Below are 22,904 nucleotides of genomic sequence, written 5' to 3'. Positions count from 1 at the left end.
CACCGCCGCCTCCCCCTGGTGGCGGAGTGGGGGCTTGTGGGCTCCCTGGAGCCCACCTGGCTTGGCCCAAAAGCCCCCTAGTCTTCTTCCGTTCGGGAAAAAACCATTTCGGGGTTTTTCTTCCGTTTGGACTCCGTTCCAAAATCTGATCTGAAAAGAGTCAAAAACACGGAAAAAACAGGAACTGACACTTGGGAGTGAATCAATAAGTTAGTCCCAAAAAAGATATAAAAGGTACATAAAACAACCAAAGAAGAAAAGATAACATCGTGAAACCATCAAAAATTATAGATACGTTTGAGACGTATCAGTGACCTGGGCAGGTTCTTCACACCTTTGGTGGGGTGTGGTCTTTGTGAGCCTGGGGTATCTTCCCGTCGGTTCTTCTTAGTGTACTGCCGCCAAGGGTGCTGCTGGTGCCCGTGCACAAGTCTGGGGCACACGAGATATGGTCTACCAACCTAGCGAAAAGGCTTATCTTCGTGTCACACCAATGAGAGGTGCACACCGTTTTGGGATCAAGAGGAAGTTAGCTCCTCGCTATATTGGTCCATTCACTGTTCTTGAAAGGTGTGGAAAAGTAGCTTATCAATTGGAGTTGCGGACAAACCTTTCTTAGGTTCACGATCTCTTCCATGTGTCTCAGATCCGTCGCTTCTTCAAGGATCCTATTCGAGCAGTGGATCATGATATGCTTGAGCTCCAACAAGGCCTCTCTTATAAAGAGCATCCAGTCCACATTCTCGATCAGGCTGAACGCCAGACTCGTTGCAAAGTCAGCAAGTTCCTTAAAAAGGGCAATGGTCAAACCATTCTGAAGATGAGGCCACTTGAGAATGCGAGGATCATCTTAATGGTGAATACCCCGAGCTCTTTCCTTCTACCTCTTAATTCTCGGGACGAGAATTCTTGTTAGTACGGGAGAGTTGTGACATCCTCAGCTTTTGCTATAGTGATCTTTGTAATTTAAGCTATAGTAATCCTACGCTAATGATGCCACGTCACCGCAATTACTGTTGTTAATCTCACGTAACTTCAAAACTGATTCAAATTCAAATTTAAAATAAATAAAAGCAATAAAAGTTTTCATATCAAAACTAAAATGTTCCTATTACGACAAATAATGCATAGTTAATTATGTTGGATAAGTCAACATTTTTAGAAGTGTTTAAATCAATTAAATGAAATTAAAACTAAAACAAAAACTGAAAATAAATAAAATAAAAGAAACAAAGAAAAAGCCCCCTCTCCCATGGCCCAACTCGGCCACCGGCCCAGCAGAATGGCCCACCCCAGCCAACCGGCCCACCCTAGCCCCTAGGTATAAAATCCTTCCCCAAATCCTAACCCCCAGCTCACCCACTCACTTTTCCTTTCACCTCCTCACTCTCACTAACCCCCACGACCTCCCGTCGCTTGCTGCCTCTCCCTCCCGATCAGGGAGGGATTGGGCTAGGAGGCCGAGACCATTGCCCCGCTGGCTCCTTCCCCTTCCGCCAGCCTCCTCCTCGCCGGACCTCTCCGGATCCGGCGCCACCACCCCGCCGGACCTTCTCGCCTAATCCCTGAGGGCCCCACCGAGCCTCGCCGCCCCCTCTTCTCGGCAACGTCGGTGAGCACCTGGGCTATCATCCTTCCCTCACTCCGGCCGGCAGCCACTCCCCCTCCGGCTCACTCCGGTTGACTCGCGACCCCTCTCACACGTGGCCGCATCCGCCGCTCCGCCTACTACTGCTAGCTCCCAAGCGCGCCACCGTGCGCCCTGACCCTGTTGGTCGCTCCCTTGTCTCATGGCCCGCCGCCGCTGCTACCCCATCATTTCGCGCCACCCCATTGGCCCCGCAGCGGCCACACCTTTGGCGACCGAGCTCTTGCACCCTCCCGACCGCCGATGCTCCTCCGCATCGCCTCACCGCACCCGTGCGGGCCGCCTCCACACTGGTCATCGGTGGCGGTCGCCGGTGCTGTCCTCTGGCCATGGTAGGTTCAGCCCGAGCCCGAGCCGCCGCTCCCTGTGCGACTGTGCATATAACCCCCTGACACGGGGCTAATCCCCCACTAGATGACACGTGGGGTCACCCCGAGAAAAATGTCTTAATTAATTAGTTAATGTAAAAAATGAACGTAAAATGAAAATGAACTAATAAATAAATAATATTAAATGAGTTAATTAATCAATTAGTTAGTTGAGTAATAAATTGATGATTAATTATTTGGCTTAATTAACACTTGCTTAATTTGTCTAACTAATGAAAATAATTGGTTAAGTTAGTTAAACCTAATGTAATTAATTAATTCTGTTAATTTAAATGTGAATGCATGACATGTGGTTCCCCTTACTAATAAATTAATAGTTAAGTTTAATTAAACCCTGCTTAGCCCACCTTGTATAACAATGGGACCCACTAGTCAAAGTTTGACGAGTCAACAAATCGTGTTGATTGCTGATGTCATGATGACATCAGGATGATGTCACAAATACAATTATTGAATTAAGTTAAATCTATTTTAATTCCTGAATATTGAATAAAACTTTAAAAATTAATATTAATTAAACCGTAAGTCACATGAAAATATTCAGAACATGAAAGTTGATCAGCAGAACGAGACGAACCCGGATACGCTATCCGTTCGTGTGTCACGCGTCCCTAGCATAACTAACATGGAACTTTTCCATCATTTTCACCTGTCCGATAGTAGCCATAGACACGGGAAATATCATCCGATATTTTCCCGATCCGTCTATGACGGATGAGGCTGCATTAGTGCATGCCTAGCCCTGCTTATTGCCATGTCATGTTTAGTGATTGGATATGTGTTTATATTTATTGTTTCTTCCCCCTCTTCTTACCGGTAGACCCCGAGACTGACGCCGCTGTCGGGTACGACTAATCTCCTAATGACCAGCCCTTTGTCACAGAATAACAAGGCAAGCAAACCCCCCTTGATCATCCCTGTATTGCCTATTTCTTTCTCCCTCATGCTTGCATTAGAATTTTGCTACTTTTGTAGATAGATCTTATTATGATACATAGCCTAATTTTTGATGAACTGCTACTTTATAGTACCACACTTTAAGCTGTTTAGTATAGGTGGAGCATTCATCCCCTTTGCCCCCTTAGTCCAGTTGCCCCCGCTTTATCGTGAAGTCTTGATCCCTGATCGACGAACCAAGACCCGACACAAAACTCACACCCCCCTTAGTTGTACGACGCTGCAGAGCTGCTATCGAGTATCGAGGGTGACACCCGCGATGTACTCATGATGATATCTCTGTAGTGCAGCTAGTTGGCCGTGGTTATCTAGGGTGATTCCTCCTTCACCACTCCCGTGATGACTCTTTCGTGCAACCCCTCAAGTGTGAGACCCTCGAGGGTGATTCCTCTAAGTCCACCTTGACGGTTACATCATTCGGAATCCAACGAGGGTGATACCTCGGATCCCCCTGATGTTACAACCACACAGTTACTTGACCATGTTACTAGGAACATTGATGAATAAATGTTAGGCAGGTGGATTCCCGCGTGGATGTGTCGATGAATTAATTAAAATGTTAATGGATTTGGGTATTTGATCTTGGTTGGTCGAAGACCTTTTCGCACTAACTGGCTACGCGGGAGAAGTTATGGGTACTCGACGTCGTGGTTTCAGCCGAATCTCTTCAGACGTCAGCAATGGAGCGGCACGCGCCCGATTGGTCCGGATAGACATCGCGCTTGTATTAAGGGGTGCTAGGACTGACCTCGGCCGCCCACACATCATGCAAAGGGTGATGGGACCATGATCCCAGCGTGCTTAGGATTTAGACCGACGGGCTAGCCTCTCTATTGAGTCTAGGTGGCGCTGCGACGTGTCGATGTTCTGAGGACGGTGATGGCCCAGGAAATTGTGTTTGGCGAGAGTTTATTGAGCGTGACGGGAAAGTTAGTGCACCACTGCAGGGATGAAAATTAACTATTCGGATAGTCGTGTCCATGGTTATAGGACGACTTGGAGTTGTGCCCCGATCATATACAACTACAATTGTTACTTAACTGGAATGTTGCTCCTGGATTGCTTCCTCGCAGGGAGTCGAGGGAGAATCTCTGGGCGTGCCCTCATATTAATATTGCTGCAACAAGATGACTATTATTTGTGTTACCTGTTCTACTCTCGTCTATGGATACAAGACCTGTGAAGATGCTAGTCTTCGATAGGACTAGGCCTTCTCTCTCTTTGTCGCATTGCTGCAGTCAGTCCACATATAACCCCCTTCCTTTGATACTGATGCATACTTAGCATAGTTTTGATGTGAGTCTTGCGAGTACCTTGGATGAGTACTCACCAGCTTTGCTCCCCATTTTCCCCTTGATCCGTTGTTGCGACCAGACGATGCAGCCCAGAAGATGGCGTATCACGCCGACGACGACTGCTACCCCGACGGTGCCTACTACTACGTGGAGGCCACTGAAGAACAGGAGTAGTTAGGAGGCTCCCAGACAGGAGGCCTCGCCTCGTTCGATAATTGTATCTTTTCTGGTAGCATTCTCTAAGGCACCTCATGTTTCATGTCTGTACTCAGATATTTGTTGCTTCCACTGACTCGTGTGTTTATCGAGCTTTTGTATTCTAGCCCTCGAGGCCCCTGGCTTGTAATTTGAAGCTTGAATGTTTTATTTGTGTCTAGAGTTGTTTTGTGATATCTTCCCGTGAGTCCTTGAGCTTGGTCGTACGCTTTTGCAAGTATGCTTAGCGTACGATCAAATAAAGGGGGCACAGTTGATTATGTCACTAAATGGGTAGATGCTATTCCAACCAATAGTATTGATCATAACACCTCTATTGAAATGCTTAAGGAAGTTATTTTCCCATATTTTTGGAGTCCCTAGATAATTAATGACTCATGGTGGTTCACATTTTATAGATGGCAATTTTTGTAAGTTGCTTTCTAGATATAATGTTAACCATGGAATTGCATCTCCCTATCATCCTCAGTCTAGTGGTCAAGTATAATTAACAAATGGAGAAATAAAACTAATATTTCAAAAGATTATCAATAGGTCCCAAAAGAATTGGTATTAGAAATTAGATGATGCATTGTGGTCCTACAAAACAGCTTATAAAATTCCTATGCGTATGTCTCCTTATAAAATGATTTATGAGAAAGCATGTCATTTACCTCTTGATTTAGAACATAAAGCTTATTATGCAAATAAAGAACTCGATTTTGATTTCAAACTTCTGGTGAAAAGAGGTTATTTCATATTAGTTCATTAGATATGTCGAGAACCGAAGCGTATGAAAATTCGAAACTATTCAAATAAAAAGTTAAAAGATGGCATGACAAAAGAATCCAAAAGCGAGAATTTAAAGTTGGTGAATGTGTTCTATTATATAATTCAAAGTTGGAGAATCCAAAAACTTCTCTCCAAATGGGAAGCATATATCATTGACGAAGTTTATCGGTTTAGAGCTATTAAGATCAACTAACCCGAAGGTGGTCAATGGGCAAAGAATAAAGAACTATATTTGAGGTACACAACTTAATGTTGAAAAAAATATTATTCAAACCATGACAGAGGAGGAACACATAAAGGAGACCTTCCAGAACACTCCAGAACCCTTGAAAGGAAGAGGTATGTGATACGGTAAGTAAACGAACTCAGTAAAATACGCAAAAATATTTTCTGTCGGTTTTGGAATATTATGAAAATTAGGAAATTGATAAATACACGGGAAGGCAACCTAGGTGCGGACTAAGCACCAGGGCGCGCCATCCTGGCTTCATGATTTTCCCACCATAGATTTGCGGGGCCTTCGAGAAAGTAGGTAGCAAATGTCACCTTCTCAATTTTGGCGATGTTGGCAGAACATATCTTACGTGAAATGCTACACAACCAATCATCAGCGTCGAGGGGGTGGACGCAATGATGGAACTTGGGTGGATTGAGCTTCACGAAATCATTTAGGGTCACTGAGTCATTTCGCTGCTGGCGAACCGTATTTTTCTCGATACGCTCTAACAGTCGATTTGTTTCTCTCTTCTTCCCATTTGCCTCTAGCATGACCTCCGCTAGGGATGGCGGATGAGGCAGCTTTTCCTGAGCTGCTTGCCTGCTTTCTCCCTACTCATGGGCAGGAGCACGTTTGAGCGTAGTGAACACCATCCTGAAAAACAAACTCATAGCTTAGACTATATCAACATCAACTCTAGCAAAGGAGTTAAGGAATGCACTGAACAATATGAAAAGCGGGAGTGAACATCCGAACATCATGGTAACAAGAAAACTGCAATATATAGACCATGGTTCATACAGACCATAACATAGTTCAGTACAAACTCAATTTGATGAGCAAACTACTGAAAAGATGATACTACTGATCAGAGGCTTTTCAAGCTTCCTATATATTATTTATCTAAGCCTCCGGAACTCATCTCGCATCTCGGTTATATTCCACAAGACATGCAGGACTGTGGAAATACAACTGCTACAATACTGCTGCACCACTCACGAACTCAAGCATCCGCGTAGAACATCTCATACAGGTTTCCTCCGTGACTGGGGAGCTAAACCTAAGGGTTACGAAACACCATAGCCTGAGATCCTTGGGAACCATAAGGACACGGATGTCGCCTTGGTCCCCTGACTGGCGGCAATAGAGGTCCACGAAGAGGGGTGACACTTCCAATAGCAGGGCAATCCATGTGAGCTGGCAAATGAGTTTGTACTGGGTTAAACTCCTCCATGTCTCCAAAGCCCGTCTGAACGACAGTTGCAAGCTGCATCAAAGCTGTCCATAGATAGGCACACGTAGCATAAAGCTCCATGCGAGGAGCACGAGCATCTCGGTCTCTATTCTCTAACATCTGGGTGGTAACCTACAACAACAGGTCATCCAAAGAAGAATCATAGTAAACTCCATTGGCATAACCTTCTTCTCCTGGCTGAGAAGTTGGGATATAGCAAAACTCTGAATTCCATAGCGGTGCATGATTTGCTCTCATGATAATCAACATTGAGTAGGCGGTATCCTGGGACACCATGTCAACGGTAACCCCCAACCCATAAGTCCAATGGATTGGCTCCTCAACTCGAGGGTAATCTAGATATACCTTAACAATACACATATACTCACTCTAGTTAAAGTCCCGGTATTGGTCCTCCACTGTGTACTCTAGGTACCAGCGGTAACCGGCTACTGACATCACTCTAACCAACATGGCCGTGTAACCCGGCACATCAATGCACCTAGTAAAATGGACCACCTGACGAGAAGTACGAGGAGACATCTAAATAGAGAATAATGCAGAAGAATTAGAGCTCTAGCAAACATCAGGCAGCATAACGGTGAAAAATGCTAAAAAATAATTTTGAGACATCGTGCAAAACATTGGGTAGCATAACCACTAAACTTTCAAGTTCAACGTTCCATGGTTAACAATTTAACTCACAAGAAAACTTGAAAACTGGGATTGACTCCCAAACCATTTTCCCTACAAGTCTATGAAGTAGTAACACGTGATCCTGAGAGATAGATCAGAAGACTAGTTCTTACTCCCCATAGAGAAGATGAGGGTGACAAGAATAGAATGACTTGAGAAGAGAGGCAAAAACAGACTTACGTTCCCTTCCACAATCAATTACCTTATATATAACTAGAGCATTCCTAGACTCGACTTCGACTAGTGTGGTTTGGCAACCCTACAGTCAGTCAGGCTCTGATACCAACGTTGTCGGGACCGCGATCCTAAGCCATAGGAATCCAACCTTTAACACATCGCATCACATTGCGGTCTCGCGCATGGTTAACCCCACAACTGCCACCTTACCTTGGCCGGACCGTTTGTGTCTTTTGACTCACGTATGCAAATGTGTCGCTAGCATTCCAATGTGAAAGAACCCGGGTCGACATAACTAGTTATAAACCCAAGTGCCACATCCATACAGAGAAGTGCATACATAACCCAGCAAAGCAGGTGTCGGTCATCAGCATGTGTAGACGAATCCTAGCAAGCTACAAGGACTCCATTACACCGCGAGACGTTTCCCCAAGGGGAGAGACATAACAGCAAAGAAGGATACATGGCGGTCAACCAATGTGTGTGGAGAAGTAGCAAGCTAACAAGACTTAGTGGAATCACAAAGGGGCATTTATCTGTAAAGAGTACAACTAAAGGTGCACAACTAGGTGTCGAACCCCATACATATCACATCACATCACACATACACATGACATACTCAATATACAAAGGTAGAACAATGGCATCACAATATAACCATACAACATCACAACATTTATTTAGAAGGCTCAAAAGAGCCTTGCATAATAAGTTCAGACAGGTAGGGGTCACATGACCCAACACCCAAGTCATACACAGAAAGTCATACAATCCTGGCAGAAGCATTAAATCAGTCTGAGTACACACAGATGAAAGGAAAAGGCATAAAGCCTGAGTATCTGCAGATCCCTTCCGAAGGGGCCAGGTCGTAGCTGGGACACTAGCTACTCGTCATCATCGACATCTTGGTAGAACCCACCAGATGGTTCGTGGGTATCTTCTGCAACAGTTATTAAGCAAACATGAGTACGAAAGTACTCAGCAAGACTTTAAATCAGATCTATCTACTCATGCACATGTATCAACAAGGGGGTTGTGGACTTTCATGCAGCAAGCCAGCTTTGTTTGGCTAACCTGTACTACGATTACAAGTATTTTGGAACAAGTTTGAGAAGTCGTACACTAGTCCACTATCTCCACAACAATACACTATCATGGATCCCTTCTCGTCTCCCTACGAGAATGCCATGCATGATACTCACACTTATCTTGATACTTTTATGAGTATTCATTAAATTTATCTATGAACAACATATGTTTCCAAGTAGTCAATAATCGTGGACGCGGCTATTCGAATATATCATAACCCTGCAAGGGTGTCCTTCTCCACACATGCTCTCGCCACTTATCGCCATGTGCACTACACGCACCTCGACAAACTTCAAGCAGGAGAACAGCGAGGGAGTCGGCCATGACCGTTAACCACACTAATACCTAGTCCACGTTTATCGCCTATTTGAGACTGAACCCGCACGGAAGTCCGTCCAAAGTTTCCGCTACAGCCTCAAACGATGTGTGCAGGGTTCCCAAGCGCACCATCCGGGTGCCACTTGGTACACCGTGCCACTCCATACCGCATCATAGCCCACCTCTAAGGTTAGCACTATGCATGGCCTCCAGCATATCTACAAACACCAGAAACTACTTGCACCTCCTAGATCGAGTACTAGGCGATTAATAGGCCGAGAGGGGTCGAGTTACCGGAACCCAATGTGAGGTAGTAGCTAGTCCTGGACCACATACACGGAACTCAGTTTCTAAGGATGGTTCCTATGAGATAACCTGCCATGTACTCCTACACAACCTCTCATCGGTACCTTTACCAAATCAGGTTTAACACTTAACCTTTTGTCACCAGAACACATTCATTCACTCCAGTTCATCACCCAGATGCAACAGGCTTGACACAACTATAAGCATAGCAAGCATAGGAGGGTAAAGCACATAATGGCTCAAACAACTACCACGTATGCTTGGTTGCATGGTTTAGCTATTTACTGTGACAATGACAAGTCATGCAAAGGAATGGGTTCAACTACCGAAGCATAAGCATTTGTCATGATGTGCCCGAATGCAATAAATGAGAGCAGGAGTGAGAACATGGGATTTTATCTAAATGTTCAAAAGGGGTGCTTGCCTTATGGATCAATGAAGGGATACACTCCTTCAGTTGGATACTCCTGAGTATCCTGTGGAGCAGAGCCTACCGAATACAATGGATAACAATCAATACACGACAAGTGCAACAATATGATGGATGATCATGGCATGAAAAGAATATATTGGATGAGCTAATGCATCTATTAATGAATTGGTTGAAGTTGGTTTGAATCGAAGATTAAAATGCCACTTCAAATAAGGTATTTTTAATTTACATTTAATTGATTTGACCCGATGCTCAGGTATAGCTTGTTCTATCATGCATGAAAATAGCACCAATGGATTCCTTGAATTTTTCTGACAAATGTTGGAAATATGCCCTAGAGGCAATGATAAATAGTTATTATTATATTTCCTGTTTAAAGATAATCGTTTATTATCCATGCTATAATTGTATTGAATGAAAACATAGATGCATGTGTGGATACATAGACAAAACAATGTCCCTAGCAAGCCTCTAGTTGGCTAGCCAGTTGATCAATGATAGTCAAGGTTTTCTAGCTATATGCAAGTGTTGTCACTTGATAACTGGATCACATCATTAGGAGAATCATGTGATGGACTAGACCCAAACTATGAACGTAGCATATTGATCGTGTCATTTTATTGCTATTGTTTTCTGCATGTCAAGTATTTATGCCTATGACCATGAGATCATATAACTCACTAGCACCGGAGGAATACCTTGTGTGCATCAAACATCACAATGTAACTGGGTGACTATAAAGGTGTTCTACATGTATCTTCGAAGGTGTCCGTTGAGTTAGTATGGATCAAGACTGGGATTTGTCACTCCTTGTGACGGAGAGGTATCTCGGGGCCCACTCGGTAATACAACATCACACACAAGCCTTGCAAGCAATGTGACTAAGTGTAAGTCATGGGATCTTGTATTACGGAACGAGTAAAGAGACTTACCGGTAACGAGATTGAAATAGGTATGCGGATACCGACGATCGTATCTCGGGCAAGTAACATACCGAAGGACAAAGGGAATGACATACGGGATTATATTAATCCTTGACACCGAGGTTCAATGTCACACCCTGTTTTTACTACCACTTCTCTGTAATGCAAAAATCTGAGCTTGTTAAAACTTTTTCAAAACTAATGACGTGAGTGCCATGATTGTCATTGAATGCTTGTGTGATGATCATATGATGATAAAAACCCCATTTCACAATATTGAATTATTTCCAAAAACCTTTACTTGTTTGTGATCAAGGTAAAACCCTACTTTGAGTTGCACTACATGCCCTTGATGGCCAGGAGTGTTTCTACCCAAAGTTGGTGATCTGATTTTAACTTCATTTTAGTGCTCCAAAACCACAAAATAATTATTTTTAGAATTATTTTCCTAGTTAAATTACATGTCCATTTCTGAGGCGAGAAATGGTATTCCTACATGGAAAAATACTTTTCTGCCTTAGAAAAATCTGATAAACTTTGGAGATGATGAGAAAGACATATATTTTCCATACATAAGATTTTAAACCCCTATTTATATTATAATTATTTAAGTAAAACCCTGAAAACCATTTCCGTCTGTTTTGACCTTTTGAAATATTTCCAAAGGAAATATTCTCAATAAAATCCTAGAAAATTCCAGTGGTATCCCTAAGCCATATTTGGTGTCCACATAAAGTTTCACCTTGATCCAAGGTGACTAAGGACCCCACATAACCCTAAAACCCCTTGCGTCGAGATTAGAGTTAGAGCAACTCTACATAGCAAAGTTTGTCCAATGATGCTGAAACTTTGTAGGAGTGCCTAATACCTCAAATGAGGATTCCACACCAAATATAGGATTTGTGGGACTTAGTTTCCCACACTCTCTTTGGAAGGGACAGATCTGGTCAAATGGTGGTGTTTTCATGTTTACAAAGCTAAACTTGTCCAATGGAGCTCAAACTTGGTGAAACCCCGTGTTTTAGCACCAAACCCAAACCTGTTAAGTTGGAGCACCACTGGTGGGGTGCTACTACCCCAAACCACTGTCGAGTACCTTCTGACAGATGGGTAAAAGCCCCTTTAACCCATAGCTAAACCCAACCCCTTTGCTCCAAACTCACAGATTAGGTGGCGAGTATTAATGCCCAACCCCAGTCAACTGGCCCCTCACTGGTTCAAAGTGGAAATACCAAAGACCCCAATCTAAGCTTCAGTTCAAAGCTGACAGCATCAGTATTCCTTGTCTCCCTTGACCAGCCAAAACTCCCACGGGACCCCAACGACTATCCTCACTCCCAGCCAGTGCCAGGACATGCTAGACAAGTCCAAAGTGTCTCAGAGCGCACCAGCATGCCGTTGCATGCCAAAACTGCGCTTTGGGCGCGCTACAGGAAGCCACCAAGGTGGGGGCGACGCTCTCGGCTAGGTCCACCCTCCCCCGAGGTGTCCATCCTCTTCCCCGACAACCCCACTCATTGAGAGACCATCGGGGCTCCTCCTCTCCCGCGCTAGAGATCGTGCGACGCGTGCCCGCGCGCACCCGAACCTGCCAAGGTTGCGCGGCCACCGATGCTCGACTCCTCTCTCTCTCCCATCTATTGCAGATGGTTCTAGCAGTCCAAAACCACTTCCGGAGACCGTGGTTTCGACCCCCGCTCCTCTCTGCACCCCATGCGCACCACGGTGAGTCACCGGCGCTCCTGAATCGGCTCGCTGTCACGAGCCTATAAATATCCCCCTCGCTCCAGCACCCCTCAGACAGCTTTGCGACGACCACTAGCACCTCCCTAGCCACCCCAGCAAGCCAACAGAGCCCCGGTGCTCGATATCGACCGAGGCCCGTCCGCCTCGGAGCTCCGGTCGATCTCCTGCTACACGATGGCTCCTCCACCAAACTGATCCCCTCGACCTCAGGAAAGCTTCCCCCCAACTTTCCCAAGCATTTTCGTGCCCCTAGCTACCCTCTCGACCACCTCCCAAAACTAATCCGGCACGGCCTCCGCGTCATCGGTGAACCCGTGCCTCTCCGTCGTTGTTTCGACCACTAGCAGGTAGGAGGCGTCGAGCCGAACCCATTTCTATCCTCGTTGTGGCTTGAGAACGTCGGTAGTCTCGCCGGCGTACTCCTCCTCCTCTCTGTCCAGAGGTAGGAGATGACCCCGACAGTGTCCCCCACCAGTCGGTGGCCCAGCTCTCTCCCCCTCGCTGCCCGTAACCGCTGATCGCAGGGCCCCGCACGGCAGGTTCAAACCTGACGGCGCGCGCGCCTGGGCATGCTGTTGGCTGGCCTTGGGCCGGCCCAGTTCCAAGTTGAGCCAGGCTAGGGACTTAGCCCATTTTCTTTTGTTTTTAAAATTTGATTTCAAAGATTTTTATAGAAATATTTAACTAGTGTAAAAATATAATTTTTCCATTGATATTCTTCTAAAAATATGTAGTATTTAACGAGACCATTGGATGAATTCTTCAGCAACCATTCGGTTTTACAATAATAAAAAGCACTAAATTAGAATAGTTTTGCTTCTGTTTGGTTGATTTAAAAATTTTCCTTCATTGGAATCAGAGGCAAATTATTTTCAAAATGGCCACTTAGATTTATCAGTAATAAAGAACATTCTTAAAATGACTTTGTGATCTGTTTTTTAGTGAGCTATTTCTTATTTACTATTTTGACGATGATAGGAAATCCGTGTGACGAGGCAATCGGAGCGGAAGACGTGGAAGACCCCGGATACCTAGCTGACCAAGGCAAGCAACCCTTTGACCATGATTGAGCATATGTTATATTGCATGCTAGTGTAGAAAAATATTTCCGTTGCATATGATCATAAGTGCCAGTAAATCATTGAAGTGATGTTACCAATGGCTCCTCCGGAGCACATGCATTAAGCTTGATCCTACCACCTATGAGGGTCATGCTAATATCATGTTGACAAGTAAAGTTAGAATAGTATTAGCATGAGCATGATGATGACATAAATCAAAGGTTTATGAAAACCCCGTCGGGTGCCACTAATGCCCGAGGGAGATGATGAGTAAGGTGGCCACTTTCGGAGAAGTGGTGCACCGGGTATTTTGAGTGAGTATGGTTTCGGAAATGGGATTAGATTTATGATGTGTCGACCATCCTAACCTTAGCTGTATGACCACGTTACCCCTTTATGGGATGGGGCTTTGTTGATTACTCTAGTCGGTGCTAGCAAAGAGCCACATTACCAGTGGTGGGAGTGATGTGTGGTCACTCTCGTGATGGGGTCGTGCCAGGTAGGGCGACTATGCCATTTTTATGTGTTACAGGCGCACCGTTGGTCCCTGCATGGTTGATACTATCCAGAGTCGGTGCTCGTAAGACCTACAACATGTGGGTTGGGTATCAATCGAGTGGAACCCTTTGTCTAGTATCGTCAGGGGAAAGGCATTGATCGGGAACTTACCACGGGTATGTAATATACCGCGAGTCGTCGATGACACGGAAGGTTCCCGGATCTCGTGGGTCCAGCGTACTACCTCTGCAAAGTGTAAAACTATTCGAATAGTCGTGTCAAGGACAGTTTGGTAATCATACTTAAACTACGTCTAGTCGTTTCCGCATAAACCAAGTGTGTGTGAGTTGTGATGAAAGGAGTTGTTATGAAAGTAATGATATGACCATGCTTGGAGACTTGGCATATAGGGTGAACCTGGATGGTTCAGCCCTCAACAAATATATTGATATCTGTAACCTGTTCTTCAAAAGTAGTTCTTCACTTATAATGCATCCATGTGATCATGTTTATTTACCACCAAGAGATATCCACCAAAGATGCATGTAATTGTTATCCTTCACTTTCATTGTTCATATCATGGGTGGTTTGCGAGTACATTCAAAAGTACTCATTAGCTTGCCACTTGTTATATTATTGACGAGACATGGAAGGACCGGAGTTTGGAGAGGAGTACGTCTTCGGAGACGCCCCTGCGAACTAGGACGCTTCCGAGTCATAATGCCTGTCGGTGTAGGCTTGATGGCATGGGCATCCTGTTAGCCCCTATGATTTCCGCTATTAGTTGTATCAGTATGATTTGGCCTTAGGCCCAACCTTGTGAACTTGACCGTTCCGTCATGTGATGTAATAACTCGGTCCTTGGATGTAAGACTCTTATTATTCAGTATATGTATGTTCGGTGAGCATTGATCTCTGGGATCACTGAGCATGTTCATCCGGCAATCTCGCAACAGAGCTGGTATCAGAGCCATCCTGACTATAGGAAGCCTTAGGTAGCATGGACGATAGCCGAGACCACTAGTGCACTTAGACCTTAACATGAGATTCTGCACCCACTAAAAACTTTCTAACCCTCTCATCAACACCTTGTAGATGCTGCCGTACCTGAGATGCTTCTGGAGACGGGCTTTTCTCTACTTTTGAGTGATAGCCTTGAGAAGTGCGAAGTACGCCGCACTCCCATCTTCCTCTACCATGAGCACTGAGTCAACGCCGACACTAAGGAGTATCACGTGAACGTGATAGTGAAGGCAAACGACTCCCCGACTAGGTGGTTCTTTGAAGGACCACAGATGGAGGATCTGATGTTGGCAGTGGAGACCGCAGCACGATCGGTGCTCGTGCGACTCTGCAACATGCTTCTCGAGATGGCTGATGAGGCAGCTACTCATCACCTACCCTTTGTTAAGGATGGGATAGACGGGAGTTGGACACTCAACCCATCTTCTGAGGACGGGACGCCACTGAGGTTTCAGACCTACTTCAGTCTCTCCTCCGACACTTTGATGTACCTTTTGATCAAAGAGTCAACAAAGATTCGCCAAGAGTTGCACAAAGTCAAGGATCTACTTTGCACGGAGAAGATGAAGAACCGCAAGGTGAAGAAGGAAGTAGCACCCGAAGGACCACCTGGCTTCGCTTTCTGAGGAGGAATACCACCGCTTCAGGCCACTCCTCTTCAGAGTCGTCACCTGACCGCGGACGAGTACACCGAACTCTTCGCTACCTCGCCACCCAAGAGACCCCGTGATGGACCTCTTCCTTCCCCTACTCCGTTCAACAAGGGAAGCACTGATGAAGATGAAGATGAAGACGAAGATCCCGCAGAACCCGCCTATGAAACCGCGCATTTTTCCACTTAGTATTAGTGATGTAGGCAATTAGGAGTTACTCCCTGAGCGTAGGAGTTCATGTATCGGTTCATATGAACCATGAGTGTTTTGTAATCATGTTGGATGCAAGTCGCATTCTGCCTTAAGAAACTTGTGAGCGACTACATCGCTTGTTTTAATCTAATGTATTAGCTCTTTCAAAAACCATTGGCTTAAAAATTTCGCACTAGCACAGCACCAGACCCCCTCTTTACTAGAGCATCACCCCTTACGATTTCAGCCAGTCCGGCAAATTGACTTGTCTACTCCCCTGACAGGATGGTGAATGCAACTCGCAACAGCACCTTCAGCAACCCCGCCACTGCCTCCTCCCGGAAGCTTGACTATGGCTCAGTTCCTTCAAGCTCTTCGGAAGGACCGTCAAGCCAACAATGCCGCTATTCAGCAGATTGCTCAAGCATTGGTGAACAACCTGCCGCAGAACGGGAATGGCTATGGTCCCTCTACTCTTTCTGAGTTCATGCGAACTACGCCACCCATATTCACGTAGACGGGTGAACCATTGGATGCCGATGGATGGATCCGTACTATCGAAGACCTCCTCGCGCTGGTCAAATGCTCTTATGATCGTGCGGAAGTCCTCTATGCTTCTCACTGTCTCGGGGGCACAGCCAGAGCTTGGTGGGATGGACTTCAGATCATGCGTGCAGGACAAGCCATCACTTGGGCTATGCTCAAAGATGGATTCGGCGCTGCTCACATTCCTCCTAGAATGATGACCATTAAGAAGCGAGAATTCCGAGCCTTAAGGCAAGGCAGTGGTTCCATCAAGGAGTATTTGCAAAAGTTCAACCTCCTGTCAAGATATGCACCTGAAGACGTCAACACTAAGGCCGCCAAAGTGGAACGCTTTATGGAGGGACTACATCAGTTACTCCAATATCAGCTGGTTGTTTGTGAATGCCAGACCTTCAGCGATCTGGTTAATAAGGCCATTATGTTGGAGGATAAGCGTCGTGCTATGGGCGACACCCGTAAGCGCAAGCTAATGGGTAATGGAGGATTGATTAACCCAAAGCCACGCCCATGGTAGTCAGCACCAGCAAGACCCAGCTATCAACAGCAGCACTACAAGACTTCACCATTTCGCTAGAACTACCCGCCTTAGCAGTAAGTCAACACCAAGCTAGCAATCAACCCACCAAACAACAGTGGAGTCCAGACCAATCTTCCAGCACACGTTACTTGTTTTGGATGTGGATTAACAAGGCACTATTACATGCAGTGTCCCAACAAGAAGCCCGAAGCACCGCGCCCCAATGCGCCAAATCAAGGCCAAGGAGCACTAGGCAGGAATCAAGCTCCCAGCAATCAACAGTATCACAACAGGTGGCGTATTAATCATATCTCCACAGAAGAGGCACTAGAAGACCCGGACTGCATTCTAGGTATGTTCCTCGTCAACTCCACCCCACCAATAGTATTGTTTGATTGTGGGGCTTCGCATTCTTTTGTTACACAAAGATTTGCGGAAAAATGTGGTTTAAAACCTACCCTGCTTCGTGGGCAAATTGAAATTCAAACCCCGGGAGCAGTGTTGAGGACCAACCTATGATGTAGGGAGGACGGGATAGTTATCAATGGGACAAGCTTCTCAGCGGTTCTCATTGTGTTTAAGTCGCAAGGCCTAGAAGTAATTCTCGGCATGGATTGGTTGGCCAAGCATCAAAGCATCTTGGACTGTGCCAACAGGGCCATTACCATGACAAGCGACCAAGGGGTCAAAGTCAAGTATGTCTCTCAGCGAGTACCCTCTCGAGTACCGCGGGTCAACAGCATGTCAGAGGTAGAAATCGATTGAGTGCCAATAATCTGTGAGTACCCGGACGTCTTTCATGATGAGCTACCAGGAATGCCTCCGGACTGAGACATCGAGTTCATCATTGAGCTCATGCCCGAATCAAGGCCTATCTATAAGAAGCCTTAGAGGAAGGGATCCGATGAGCTAGCAGAGCTGAAGAAGCAGCTGGATGAGCAAGTTAGGAAAAGGTTTATTCGTCTGACTGCGTCACCTTGGGGATCGCATGTTCTGTTCGTGTCCAAGAAGGATGGAACTATCAGACTCTGCGTCGATGACTGTTCTCTCAATGAGGTCACGATCAAGAAGAAGTATCCGCTCCCCATGATTGAAGACTTGTTTGATCAGCTAAATGGAGCTAAGGTATTTTCCAAGATCGATCTCCGGTCTGGATATTACCAACTGAAGATCTGACCCGAGGACATACCCAAGGCTACGTTCGTGACCCGGTACGGTCTGTACGAATGCACTGTCATGTCCTTTGGATTGACTAATGCCCGAGCTTACTTCATGTACCTCATGAACAAGGTCTTCATGGTATACCTGGACAAGTTTGTCGTTGTATTCATTGATGACATATTAATCTTTTCCAAGTCCAAAGAAGAGCATGAGCAACACTTGAGGTTAGTGTTGGAAAAGCTCCGAGAGCACCAACTTTATGCCAAATTCAGCAAGTGCCAATTCTGGCTAAACGAAGTTGGATTGTTGGGTCATACCATGACAGCAAGTGGATTGGGGGTTCATCCCTCCAAGATTACTATGGTAACCAACTGGGAATCGGCATTTGATGTGAAGGAAGTCAGTAGCTTCGTCGGACTCGCGGGATATTACCGCAAGTTTGTAGAAGGATTCTCCCGCATTCCTCGACCTATGACTCATCTCTTGAAGAAAGGCAAGAAGTTCGAATGGACGCCGGAGTGTGAAGCAAGCTTCCAAGAATAGAAGAAGAGATTAACTACCGCCCCGGTATTTGCCACTCTAGATATCAGCAAGGAGTTTGTGATATATTGTCATGCCTCCAGAACCGGGCTCGGTGGGTTCTAATGCAGGACGGTATAGTTGTGGCATATCTCTCACGACAACTGCGCCCGCATGAGGAGAATTATGCCACCCATGATCTCGAATTGTCAGCAGTAGTGCATGCCCTGAAGACATGGCGACATTACCTTTTGGGGAAATGATGTAAAATATACACTGACCACAAAAGTGTGAAGTATTTCTTCACCCAAAGGGAATTGAATATGAGGCAACGAAGATGGTTGGAGTTAATCAAAGACTACGACCTCAGCATTCAATATCACCCCGGTAAGGCCAACGTAGTGGCAGATGCCTTAAGCCGGAAGACCAGCACCTTGAACGTCATGCTCAAGGAAAGGCACCCCGCCTTATATGAAGAATTGGAGAACTTCGGATTGGAGATAGTAGAATCAGGATTCTTAGCTAACCTCGAAGTCAAACCAACGCTAGATGATGATATCAAGGAGGCCCAGAAGGGTCATAAGAGCATTGAAGGCATGAAGTAGAAGATTCAAGAAGGCAAGACCCCAGGATTCTCGGTGGATGATCAAGGAGAAGTGTGGTTTGGGAAATCTTTATGCATACCCAACAAGGTTGAACTCAAGGATTTGATCCTACAGGAAGCTCATGATACACCCTACTCTATTCACCCCGGTGGTACCAAGATGTATCGAGATCTCCGAGAAAGATTCTAGTGGAGTGGCATGAAGAGGGAAATAGTGTTTTATGTTGCCAAGTGCGACGTGTGCCAGCGAGTCAATGCTGAGCAACTGCGACCTGCTAGATTGCTACAACCTCTACAGGTGTCAGAATGGAAGTGGGACAAGATAGGCATGGACTTTGTTATCGGCTTACCAAGGTCTACCATAGGCCATGACTCTATATGGGTCATTGTCGACCATCTGACCAAGGTGGCCCATTTCATTCGAGTCAACTCCACTTATGACGTGGACAAGTTGGCTAGTCTCTATATTGAGCGTATTGTAAGCCTTCATGGTGTTCCCAAGGAGATTGTATCTGACTGAGGCACGTAGTTCACCTCAAGATTTTGGAAGAAGTTCCAAGAAGCCCTCAGAACAAAGCTCTCTTTCTGCACCGCTTTCCATCCAGAAACGGGCGGACAAATAGAAAGAGTGAATCAGATACTCGAAGATATGCTCCGTGCTTGCGTCTTGACACATGGTGCCAAATTGGAAGATTGTCTGTCGTTCGCTGAGTTCTCATACAACAACAGCTACTAGTCGAGTCTCAAAATGGCCCCATTTGAAGTGTTGTACGGATGAAGTGCCGCACCCCGCTAAACTGGTCCGAAACCGGTGAAGGGCTGATTTTCGGTCCGGAAGTTTTGCACATGGCAGAAAATTTAAAGGTAGCCAAGTCACGACAAAAGAGCTATGCGGATTCTCGCCGCAGGGATGTGGAGTTCATTCCCGGAGACCAGGTGTACCTCCGTGTCACCCCTCTTAAAGGAACCAAGTGTTTCCATGTTAAAGGGAAACTCGCTCCAAGGTTCATTGAACCTTTTAAGATCACGCCAAGGCATGGAGAAGTTGCTTATCAGTTGAAGCTACCTCCGGAACTTTCGTGTGTGCACAACGTCTTCCACGTGTCACAACTCCAGAAGTTTCTTCAAGAGCCAAACCGTTCTGATCCTTACAAGGACATTGACCATCAGGCCATCGACCTTCGGCCGGATCTCACCTACCGTGAGAAGCCGATCCGCATTCTGGATGAAGCTCAGCATTGCACCAGAAGCCATACCATCAAGTATTTCAAGGTTCAGTGGAGCAACCACACCGAAGCCGAAGCAACATGGGAGCGTGAAGACTATCTCTGATCTGAGTTTCCGGACCTTTTTAGCACCTAGCTTAGGAATCTCGGGGACGAGATTCTTGTAAGGGGATAGGTCTGTCACACCTTGTTTTTACTATCACTTCTGTGTAATGCAAAAATCTGAGCTTGTTAAAACTTTTTCAAAACTAATGATGTGAGTGCCATGATTGTCATTGAATGCTTGTGTGATGATCATGTGATGATAAAGGCCCGATTTCACAATATTGAATTCTTTCCAAAAACCTTTACTTGTTTTTGATCCAGGTAAAACCCTACTTTGAGTTGCACTACATGCCCTTGATGGCAAGGATTGTTTCTACCCAAAGTTGGTGATCTGATTTTAACATCATTTTAGTGCTCCAAAACCACAAAATAATTATTTTTAGAATTATTTTCCTAATTAAATTACATGTCCATTTCTGAGGCTAGAAATGGTATTCCTACATGGAAAAATAGTTTTCTGCCTTAGAAAAATCTGATTAAATTTGGAGATGATCAGAAGGACATATATTTTCCATACATAAGATTTTAAACCCCCTATTTATTATAATTATTTTAGTAAAACCCTGAAAACTATTTATTTCTATTTTGACCTTTTGAAATATTTCCAAAGGAAATATTCTCAATAAAATCCTAGACAATTCCAATGGTATCCCCAATCCATATTTGGTGTCCACATAAAGTTTCACCTTGATCCAAGGTGATTAAGGACCCCAAATAACCCTAAAATCCCTTCTGTCCAGATTGGAGTTAGAGAAACTCTACATAGCAAATTTGTCCAATGATGCTGAAACTTTGCAAGAGTGCCTAATACCTCAAATGATGGATCCACACCAAAAATAGCATTTTTTGGGACTTAGTTTGCCCACACTCTCTTTGGAAGGGACAGATCTGGTCAAATGGTGGTGTTTTCAAGTTTACAAAGCTAAACTTGTCAAATGGAGCTCAAACATGGTGAAACCCCATGTTTTAGCACCAAACCCAAACCTGTTAAGTTGCAGCAACAATGGTTGGGTGCAACTACCCCAAACCGTTGTCGCGCACTTTCTAACAGATGGGTAAAAGCCTCTTTAACCCATAGCTAAACCCAACCCCTTTGCTCCAAACTTTCAGATTAGGTGGCCAGTATCAATGCCCAACCCCAGTCAACTGGCCCCTCACTTGTTCAAAGTGGAAATGCCAAAAACCCCAATCTAAGTTCAGTTCAAAGCTGACATCACTAGTATTCCTTGTCTCCCTTAACGAGCCGAAGCTCCCACGGGATCCCAATGGCTAGCCTCACTCCCAGCCAGTGTCAGTACATGCTAGGCACGACCAAAGTGCCTCAGAGCGCACCAGCATGCCGTGGCATGCCAAAACTGCGCTCTGGGCGCGCTACAGGATGCCACCAAGGTGGGGGCGACGCTCTCGGCCAGTTCCAGCCTCCCCCGAGGTGTCCAACCTCTTGCCTGACAACCCCTCTGCATCGAGCGACCATCAGGGCCCCTCCTCTCCCGCGCTAGAGGACGTGCGACGCGTGCCCGCCCACACCCGAACCTGCCAAGGTTGCGCGGCCACTGATGCTCGACTCCTCTCTCTCTCCCATCTATTGCAGATGGTTCTGGCAGTCCAAAACCACGTCCTGAGACCGTGGTTTCGACCCCATTTCCTCTCTGCACGCCCATGCGCGCCATGGTGAGTCACCGACGCTCCCGAATCGGCTCACTGTCGCGGGCCTATAAATAGCCCCCCTCGCTCCAGCACCCCTTAGACAGCTTCGCCACGACCACTACCACCTCCCTAGCCACCCAGCAAGCCAGCAGAGCCCCGGTGCTCAAGATCGACCAAGGCGCCTCCGCCTCGGAGCTCCGGTCGATCTCCGGCTACAGGACGGCTCCTGTGTCCCTCGACCCACCAAACTGATCCCCTCGACCTCAGGAAGCTTTCCTCCAACTTTCCCAAGCATTTCCGTGCCCCTAGCTACCCTCTCGACCACCTCCAGAAACTCCTCCTCCACGGCCTCCTCGTCATCGGCGAACCCGTGCCTCTCTGTCATTGTTCCGACTAGCAGCAGTAGGCGACGTCGAGCCGAAACCAGTTGTGTTCTCGTTGGGGCTTGAGAACGTCAGCAGCCTCGCCGGCGTACTCCTCCTCCTCTTTGGCGAGAGGTAGGAGACGACCCCAACACGTGTGCCCACAGCCGCTGACCGCAGGGCCCCGTACGTCAGGTTCAAACCTGACAGCACGCGCACCTCTGCACGTTGTCAGCTCGCCTTGGGCCGGCCCAGTTCCACGCCGAGCCAGGCCACGGACTAACCCATTTTCTTTTTTTTTAAATTTGATTTCAAAGATTTTTATAAAAATATTTAACCAGTGTAAAAATATAATTTTTGCACTGATGTTCTTCT

The sequence above is a fragment of the Hordeum vulgare genome, chromosome 4H (assembly GCF_904849725.1).
Source record: "Hordeum vulgare subsp. vulgare chromosome 4H, MorexV3_pseudomolecules_assembly, whole genome shotgun sequence".
Lineage (NCBI taxonomy): Eukaryota > Viridiplantae > Streptophyta > Magnoliopsida > Poales > Poaceae > Hordeum > Hordeum vulgare.
Note: the sequence above shows the minus strand (reverse complement) of the source record.